A 10,845-nucleotide genomic window follows, 5' to 3' on the forward strand; every position below is an offset into this window, starting at 1 on the left:
CCTTTTTGGAGGTTAAAAGAAGACAGACTAATGTAATCCTATTTCTAGTTGGTTGGATTCCTAAACAAGGGCACTTGCACCGTGTTGGGGAATGTAGTCCTTTGTATTTCTGTTTTCCTGTTGGAAAAAGTAGTCTCCACGTTATTATTGCATTTTGTTTGTTCCTTGAAATTGAAAAGCTGCTTGTTGGTTTTGTTGTAATTGTTTGAATGTTTTCTGGACTTGTCTATGTTGAGCAATAAAATAACAGACACTTATGCTTTGTCGTTCCTCTATTTCCTGAATTTAAAATTTACTATTCTTATATTGCTATTATTTGTAGTATAAGTTTTTAATGGCTTTGGCACCTCAAAAACATATCTAAAAAATAAAAATGTATAAAAAGTATGTCATCACTTAGCTTCAAAAATCATGATCTACAACAATTCAACACTGCAGCATTAGCCTAATTGTTCTAAAATTTTCCTGATGTGTTTATAATGATCATGTTGTAAAACAAATTATTAAACTGAAGCAATACTGAACACATCAATTTAATCTCTGAATTCACATTTAACTTGGCAACCCCTGGCAAAATAATTGCCTAGGCAGGGATATAGTGCATCGTGACAACCTAACATTACAAGCATTATTGCCTCATAACATTATGTGTTATTGTATGTCATTGAAAACATATGCTCACAGTAGCCTATTGTTGTAACAGTTCTAAACTTTGATTCTCTTATCATTTGTCTTTCCATTACTATGTATTATGTGTACTTACAAATTTTATGGGGTGCTTTATATAGTCCATAGTCATTCAACAAAGCAAGAAAAGCATGAGAATACAAAAAGCCTTCCCTGGGACATTTTAGGCACTTTCGACAATTCACAAAAATTATAATGTATGTAAAACACCATTAAATACTCGTTTATTCAAAGCATCATTAAAATACATAAAAAATGTATTTTCCACTGTTTTGGGTCTTTTTATAATTATGTTACAGATACATTCTACGCGTTTCACAGAATGCAGTTTGCTTCATCAGGAACAAAGAGTCATCCATACAGTGGCTCTTAAAGTTCACGCCCGTCTTCTGGATAACTCCAATTGCCAGTGAGTCCATTATTTCTCTGTACACTTAGCCACTACCTTGTGTCCCTCACATTGAATAAGACTCCATACCAGTGATGCAAACCTTCACTAGTATGCCGTTTTATTCAATGTGAGGGACACAAGTGGCTAAGTGTGCAGAGGAATATTAGACTCACTAGCAATTGGAGTTGATATCCAAAAGAATGTGGGGCATCACTCATTGATATATCCCATTGATTTCTGTGCCAGTTAATAGTTAACATGCCTAAGAACAATATACATGTTTCTGCATGTACAGTGTTTTTTTTTAGTATCAAGAAGGCTGGAAAAAACAGGAATTCTTGCCTGGTCCCCCCATGGAATATGAAATATAGGGGAATGAGAAAAAGTGGCTGATGGAAGAAATACAGAACTTTGACCCATGAAATGAAATTTCATTCTAAACCAAATTATTTTAGATAGCCCAAAGTCTCTCGGCTGTGTAAAGTGACGACATCACTTTGTCACTAGAAGGTTTATGTGAAAACAAAAAACTAAATTGTCACCTAAATGGTCATAGGAGACCTATACATTTACAACCTTCCAATAATAATGCAAATTGACCTTTCTGGCATAAAGGGACCTTGTGGACATAACTCAAGCTCAACTTTGAAAAAATACATTTATGCCATTTTGCAAAGTATCACATGGTAAAATCAATAATATGATTATAAATTATATTTGTATTTTAAATAGGAAATAGGAATGGCAATTTTTTCTTCCAATCACAGATACATCCTATTGGATTCAATTTGTCCTGTACTTGGTAATACCACCAGATCTTGAGCAACTCTGTATACGTCTGTAATTAAAGGAAAGAAAGTATGATCATCTAAAAGGGGTGTATTCCCATGTTTTCACATGTACCCAGTGGGCCTGTAGATTGCCTGATCCCTGTACGAAATCTGATATTCCAGTAGCACAGGGACTTCACCAAACATTGAACATATTTAGAACTAAAAACACTGATAGCTGGATTTTGATTGAGTTGGATACATCAATCCCTCATACGGGTAAGCTTATCTATCTACTCACCCATTTGTTAACATAGATTTATTTAAAGTTTAAGTTAAAATTTAGAATTTTCGCAGTTGATTAGCAGGTATCACAAATGTGCCCACTGTGTACAGAAAGCGCTAACAAAAGCTGGCCTAAAGATGCCGCCTGTTCAGCTCTAATAAAACTAAACTGAATGTCTGATGTTTGTCCCAATTGTATACTTAGTCCAAACACAAATGGTAACACTTAGTTATAAATTCTATAATAGGTAGACAATTTCTTCTTAACAAGCCAATTAATGGACACTTTACTTTCCCCTCAATATGTAGACGTGTAATTACTCAGAAATGTCTGCATGATGTAGGAGAACATTTATTCCATTTATAAAGTAAACATTTATAAATGTATTTTTTTTAGCTAAAGAAAAGTGTATTTCAGAAATGGAGCAAATTACTATCAATGTCCTTCCAGACGTTAGTGTGAAAGAAGGGTGGTGGCCTAGGTCCAGTCACTTACAGGGTAGAAGGAAGCTAGTTTTTGTTTCAATGAGGTATAGTATTTCAAATATTATAACAATTTTTATGAATTATATTTTTTCACAAATGTAATGAACTACATGTCTTCATCTACTACTCACATATGTCAATTTGCCACTAGCAGCTTTCTGACTTTATTCCCTTGTTGGCTAAATTGCCTTTGCAAACACAACAGGATAATAACACTAGACTATTGACTTCACCTGGGTAAGCAAAGTTTGGGGCAAAAGACCATATGCAACATATCCTATCTGTAAGGCCAGCACTAGTGCTCACCAGACCCCAGTCTCCCAATTTAACTCGACACACTTCACCTATAGCAGGGTTGGTCCACCATACAAACGCAAGGTCAGGCATAGGCAGAGTCAGCAACAGTAAATATAGTAAAACAAACCAGGAGCAAGTCTGCCCAGCTTAACACTAAACCAAGCAACTGGTGACTGGGAGCAGAGAGGCTATAAAGTCCACAGTTCAGGCGTGACAAATAAGAAAGAGGTGTCATTCTAGGGTTACCCAGTGGAATCCTATAACAGAGGTGAAGAAGGTGGAGGGCCCAAAATCTGGTATCTTTTGGTACATTACTGGCCAGACTGGTGACAATGAAAGGAAAATGTATGTGTGTATTTGACAGAAATACAGTTTACTTTGGAGTAAAGACTTGGGAGTCAGATCAAGAAAATAATGTACTGTATTCATAAAGCAGCCACCACACCGTACTAATAAGAAAGAGGGTTTTTTAGTGGTGTGTGCTCCCATTTGTGTGACATAGTGTGAAGCACCTATGTAAAATTCCAAACTGATGAGAAAAACCTAATTTATGTTGCATTTACCACTGCATAGCAGCTATCGCCCGAACAAAAACTCTACAAACTATTGCTGGTAAGATGCTTATTTAATGCTTATCCTTTGTGCTTGAAATCTCAAGGCATTATTTGCTACCACTATGTCTATAAAGAATTGTTTCCCTTTAAGCATTTTTTACACTCCAACTTATTCACAGGTATTTAAAAATGGTATGCAAATAGTGATGCATGTGATTAAATCAAAGCTCAAATGACCTCCATTCTGTGGCTACAGGTGAGACATATCAAGAGAATGAGTGAGACATAACAAGAAATATATCACATACTTTTTACTTCTTTGCTAGTTTAAGAGTGTGTGTGTGTGTGTGTGTGTGTGTGTGTGTGTGTGTGTGTGTGTGTGTGTGGCTGAGCTTAAAAACTTAAAAACCTACTCACTAAACTAAAGTGTGATTAATTAAGATCATTCCTTCTTTAATTGTACTTCTGTTCCTGACTAAATTCAGTTTCAATAGTTTATGTACAAAACAAAAACAGATTTATTATAGTAAAAATGTATATACCACTAGTATTTGTTTTATATATGTGCATCTTTATTTTTATATGTGTAATCTATCTTCATTGTGTTTTGGATTTTGTGCTGAAAATATCACACACTTGGGAGAACTAATATGTTGAAATTGCTCACTCTGCCAAATGGCCAGTAAGTGCCAAAGTAATCCCAGTACTAAACAAAATAGCCCTGAGGCAAAGCTGAAATGGAATTAATGCATGGAACCAGTTTTGTTTACTGTGCTGTAGTTAGCGCTTCAATAGATAGCCATTATAGTAAATAATGCATACCATTTATTCTAAAGACAAACAGACACCCTGAGATTTAATAAAGAGACAAACAGACAGATATACAGATAGCTGATCATAATTTTTAACTATTTACAATTCAGTTTATATAATTTCACAGCTTTTATATTTCTCTAGGAATGAAATTTACACATACAATAACAAGGCTGATCTCTTGAATGCAATGTTAGGGTATCACCTTAAAATCGAATTTAGTGTTCGGAAAGGGTGAGATGAGACAAGGTAGGGTGTTATATACAGTATGTACGGTATATATATATATATATATATACACATATTTATATATATATTGGATAATTTACCAAACCTACACCAGTGCCATACACATTAACATATTTCTTGAAAGTTCAGTTTTAAGTGTTAAGATGAATTAAATTTTATTTTATACAGTAGCTAAAAAAGGCCTATAATTTTTTTGTGCATGAAAATACAGTTTCAGTCAATGGCCTCTGATTATATTCAAAATGATGAAAAGAGAAATAATGTAGATATTTTTGTTGGTTTGTTGGTAGAATTGTGAAAAGGCACTTCTATTACATTCTCCCATATGTCAGTAAAGCTGCCAATAAACTTCAGTAGGAAATAAGTTGACTGATTTGGGGTGTCCAGATGGGACAAGGTTTAGTCAAACAACAAAGCTTCATGTGCATCCTTGGCCTGTGACACAAGAGGCTCTATTTGTAAAACTGGGAATTAGGCATTCACTCAAACGTTTCTTCCAGGTCCATCCATGTATTCCAGGTCCATCCATGTATTTCAATGTAATTCCCACAATGAGTGTTTGAAGGAATGTCAGATACTGTTTTATATATAGAGCCCTTTTTAAAAATGGTATATGGTTTGTAAAATATATATTTTACAAACTTTCAAATCTCCAATGAGCAAGTTGAAATAAGCAAACTGGTTCAAAATGGAAGGCTAAACCCAGCTAATAAGACTAACACAGGTACTTATATTCAACACAATCTACCTGTTCCTAAATACGGCTAATATTTTGGAATGTTTTGTCTGTATCAATCTTATCTTAAAATCACTATGCTGGTGGTGGTGTGGTATTCTGCCTGGAATGACCAGTTGCTCAGGTATATGAGGGCCCAGGACAATTTTACTAAAACATGCACGTGCAGAATTTTATCATGTACTGCTGCTAGTGCTGTGTTGAATCCTGCAGCCTCCTGTAATATGTGAAATAGGTATCCAGAGGTTGCAGGATCAACTGTCAATCTGTATTGCCACATTGAGAATAGCAGAAGTGAGGGTGATGATTTATTACTTAATTAAGTATATATGTAAGAAGAAACACATGACATTTAACATAATGTGTTTTATGTAAGGAATCAAGCAGATCTATCATCCAAAATTAAGTTTTATTGCAGCAGTCATTTATTAGTTTGCTCTTAAGCAGTACAACAAAGTTAGAGAGTCTGCATAGTTTTACCCTGGTGCTATGAATGCTTTGAGGTTTTTTTTTTTATAGCTTTAAAGATAAAGAATCATTTTAACAGCTTTCTTTTTCTATTACATTAACTTTATTATGTTAGCAGTCTTAATGGTACTAGAGGTAAGCAGTCTGATCAGCAACAAAGCACAAAAATAATTGACAGGTCAGGATACCATGTTATTCTCCAAAGAAATAATATATATAGATTGCTTGGAGGCCAGAGATATCTTAAGTAGTATAATGACCTTGCATTACACTAAGTACAATAAATACAGTATAATATATTATTTTGTGTAGGACTTTTCAATAAACAGTACCAGCAGCACAGAGTTATTTCTTTATAACAATAACCCAAGGCAACCAACCAAAATCCATCATGAGCTGTTCTGACAGCAACAGAGTACACTTTAATTGGTTGCAATGGGTTACTGCACTAAGGGATTTACATTTGCTTCTTGCATTGCAGATTGAATAAGGCAATATATCACTTGAAATTGAAGTTAAAATTTTTTATAGGTCCAAAAAATTATAACATTTTCTACAAAAACTATGCTTAATCAGCTGACAAATTGGCGTAAATAACACCCATAGAACTGGTCTAAGTGAAATATGTAGATGATGAGTCTGCAAAGGTTTGGAAAAAAATAGTGTATTTTTGAAAATAATGTATTACTCTTCCTTGTGGAGGAGAGGCACTAAATACATGACAAAGCAACTTCAGAGTCCTCAATATGGATGCTTTTAAACACAATTGTAGGTTCTAATATAGAAACATTGCCACTATGTGAAGACATTCCAGGCTTGGAGAACATGGTATGTCTGCTTCCTCTCAGGGGGCTTACTTGTTCTCCCACTGAAGAAAATGAGACAGACTGTTATGAAGGTGGAATACACTGTGTCTGGTAAATAATGGTAGGACACCCTAAGAGGGATAACTGTGAATGCTTTGTGTTAGCACGTGATCGAATAGGCTGGCAGCCAGTTCCTATACTTTGAAGGGAAGTACCTGTTAAACTTCTAAAACATATAAGATTTTAGAAGATGCTTCAATGCAGTGTTCTGGATCACTGTTTGAAGAACTGTGTGTGAGTAGTGTATTGGTAAGTGGTGCACAAGGGAGAATCAGAGAGAAGTAGGAAAAGTTTGGCTAACATTTGTAAATTGTCAATTGCAATTGCAATTGTCATTGAGCAAGGAGTAGCCTGATTACTCTTATAAACCTTTGCTGGTGATGTGCACTAGATAAAGTAGTTGTTTGGCCTGGTGATTCTACTCTGGCATCTTGCAAATCTTTTTCTAAAAAGAAACGACTGGTTGGCTATTGGGAACACATCAGGAACTCTATTTTGGAAGTAAATACATTTGCAATAGCTTTACTGTAGTTGAGTATATACTGTAGCTGGTATGGCATATGAATAGTGAAGTATTTTTGTCTTTATAAGATGATATGAAGGCAGTAAAGCGGCAAATATTCTATACTCAATTTGAGGTTTCTTAGTTTAGCTTAACTCACAATATTTGTACTAGCCATACCTAAAAAATAATGTATTGCAAGGCCAATAAACTAAATAATCATTTCATTCACTCTCCACTTCCTTAATATTACAATAAACATTTTCAGTGCATTTTTCCCCAATGTAAGGGAAATGCTTCATTTTGAAAGTTGTCATCAGAATTTGAGTTTCCATTCTATTATTTCTTCCTAATTCCTGTTCTAGAGACAACTCACATTTTTGGATTTTTCATAACAAATTCAGAGAGTGACTTTCTCTAAAGAGGACAGAGGAGCCTGACAGAGGTTATGATCTCTTTCTCTCTCTCTCTCTCTCTGGGCTCTCCAAGACTGGAAAGAATACACCCTTATCAGTGAACCAAGGTGGTCCAGCAAACCTGTAATGGATCTGGTCCAGGATTGAAAACATTTGCTAACGAATAGCATATGACTTTTAAGAAATCCATTCCAGGTTTGCTGGATCACCTACGTTTACCATTGAAAGTGTATCCTCTCCAGTCTTGGAAGCTTTAAGAAATCAGACCCTCTGTCTTTAGATAGGCTTTACAGAGGTAAAAGTCCACAGTCAACCATGATGCGATGGCCTAGGCTTTAGGAATGTCCTCTTCATTGATAACAAAAGAATTGTGTTTAAAACTTTCCCACTTATATCAATACACAATAATATTGTTTGTTAAAAACATATAAAAAAATAATTAGTATAAAAACTGTTTTTAACAAATCAAGAACATATACACCTCAAATTTTTTATATTGATGCAAAGATATTGTGCAAATATATTGCCATTCCCTCAAGCACTGTGTTCATAAAAAAGGAAAAAAGCATGTAACATTCCTTTAAAACATTACAAACATTACAATGAAATGTTTAATGCATGAATAAATGTTAAGTAGAAGTATGACAACAGATGACTAAAATGTTTTGTATGCAGACATAAAAAGTAACTTTTCTAGTAAGTTGTTTATCATCTCATCTGTAGTAATACTATTTAATTTAATGTCACTCAGCAAAAGGAATATATTCAGGATAATTTTAAAGGCTTGTATATGCTTAAAGCACCTGAAATTAAGCTGAAGAAGTTTTGACATTTGTGGGTCCTATATTCTTCAGTTTGTATGCACATCTGTTCTTCTGATTTCTGATTGACAGCTTCTATTTTATTAACAGTTTTTGAACTATTTGGATAGATGGCCTACACAATTTTCTTTATGGAATATATTTGTTTAGAAAGAAAACCCAACATGTAATACATTACATAGATGGCAGTATTGCCTCATTTCCTTTTTAAATGTAGTAACAAAAATATTGCTTCAAAATTACTGCAAACTATTGCTTAGATAATCCACATTAAAAAAAACGGCCTCAATATAGATATATGCATGGGTGTGTGAATTTGCTAAAGGAGCTATTTTTTACACTGGTACAGCCAGCTTGCCTGATTTCAAACATACATTATGCTCTAGAGAGTTTCTGAAGTTTTTTTTTTTCATCCCCTGCACTTGATGGGGTGTTTGAAGTGAGCATAAGTTCACTGGACCAATGTAAACATTTCTTTTGAAAGTCAACTCTTTTGTAATACATTGCTACTGGTTGGCTTGGTTGCTGTTTACATATCTGCATTTCATCATCATGCAGGTATGCAAATATTCCTTAAAATTATTAGACTGTCCTACGAATTTTGATTCTTTAGTTCAAACTATGAAAGTTATTATGCGTTGCTTTAAGCAAGTTTTATGAGAACATATTGTCATAATTCCCATAAAGGATGAAATCATTTTAAAACTACAAAAGTGGTTGTATACCTTATGTAAAACAGTTGGCCAGAACATTGCAACACTATGCAAATATTCCTACTCCTGCTCATTATGCATGGCCTGTGTATTGAAGGGTGTATTACATTTCATGTTAGTGGGTAAAAGTAAATATTGAGTTCTGTTCAGTGATCTGTCACAAAATACTTACTTCTTTTCATCACCTGGCCAGACTACAGATATAAAGGTGCAATAAACCTAAACACAGAAACAACATCACTACATTTGTTGGGCTGTCATAGTAGGAGGTAATTTAGGATTATCAGGACATAATATCCAATTCTGTTTATAGGTAACAGAAAATATTACAACAGTGCTGGGAATAATTTTAAGTATGTCTAAAAAAATATAGAAAAAAAAGACATTTTAATGCAACAAAGTAATTTGCTTTATTACTATTTAACTGTAACTTTCACTTTCTAATCCTCTGCCAGTATTGATAGTCTAAAACCATTAGCAGGCATGTAACTAGGTCAACTTTGTGTAATTATTAACATGACCTATTTATATTAATTTCAACAATTTACAATGTAAAATTCATCTCTAAGTGTAGTAACTAGAACTGTACTGCCTCATTACTTTTGTTCTCTGTATTAATAATGAACTAAAATGCATATTTCATTCAAATTACATATATTACATGAACTACATTTTTATATTACCATTTCTCCTATAGAAAACAAATAACATTGGGAAATATTTTTATTGCAGCTACAAATACGTTTGGTGGTGTGTGAGTAATTACTATAAAAATAAAATAATAAAAGTATATGTATATATAAATGTTTAATATTAAATGTGAAAAATGTGTTTAATGTAAAAAGAAAAAATGATTATCCCAAAGGCATAATAAATAATTGTGGTATAGGCAATCACAGCTCTGCCCTGCAGGTAGACCTTCAGCAATGAATGAGTAAAAGGCATTAAAAGAGAAAACACAGGATCTAGGTCTGATTGTGAGCTATGAAAGCCTGAACACTAGGGTTGTGAATCCTCAAGTCACATGTGGGCCATGCAAAGCAGGACATACCTTTCTGCTTGCTGCTTCTGTTGGCTGAAACAAAGCAGTCCCATTCTCAGCAGGAGGCCAAGTCAAAATGAAATTTTATTTAGTCTGCACTTTCTCCCAGATCAGGTTTCGGAATGACTGCTCTTGGAGATAGCCTCGTTGTGGCTGATGCATGCTTTGCATATGAAATGCCAGTGACAAAAAAAATACTATACATGAACATTCTCAGAAAATAGTGTATATGGCCAATACACAAACCATCACAGATACACAAGACAGGTCTCATTCCTTAAAACTAGACATGAAATATTCATTTCTGTTTAATTTTCGTATATTAATAACATCTTCCTTGAATATACTAATAATATTAATAATAATAATAATAATAATAATAAAAAGTAAGCTGAGAAAAAAAAGGTTAAAAACAAAGAAACAAAAAAAAGTGCATTTATAATTTTTTTTAACCATGTATATGGTTTACGGAAAAAGAGTACGTTAAAAATATGTCACTTTCATTTGTTTTTTGTAAATGAGTTGGTTCAACTGTTTTATGGTGGGAAAAACAGTATTCTTTTAAAACACTAATCCATTTGTTTTATTATAAAATAATCAAAAGATTTAAATCTGGTTAAGTTTTTTTAAGTAAACAGAAGAAAAACTTTTACATTTATATAAAATCATTTATTTTACTGTAGCAGGGCAGGTGTGTATTAATAGTTTATTGCACTTCTAGCTCCTGTCTTTAAATAGATGTTTGAGAA

The 10,845-nt window shown here is 33.7% G+C and overlaps 1 long non-coding RNA gene across 1 annotated transcript in view; it reads right to left on the reverse strand.

Moving 5' to 3' along the window:
* Nucleotides 1-10,250, reverse strand: part of LOC140332347 (uncharacterized) — a 23,416-nt gene extending 13,166 nt beyond the window's left edge. The window contains exon 1 of the long non-coding RNA XR_011921108.1: nucleotides 10,106-10,250. This is a non-coding gene — a long non-coding RNA (uncharacterized lncRNA). The remainder of the gene's footprint in view (nucleotides 1-10,105) is intronic.
* Between the last annotated feature and the right edge of the window lie 595 nt (nucleotides 10,251-10,845).

This window comes from Pyxicephalus adspersus, chromosome 1, assembly GCF_032062135.1.
Source record: "Pyxicephalus adspersus chromosome 1, UCB_Pads_2.0, whole genome shotgun sequence".
Classification (NCBI taxonomy): Eukaryota; Metazoa; Chordata; class Amphibia; order Anura; family Pyxicephalidae; genus Pyxicephalus; species Pyxicephalus adspersus.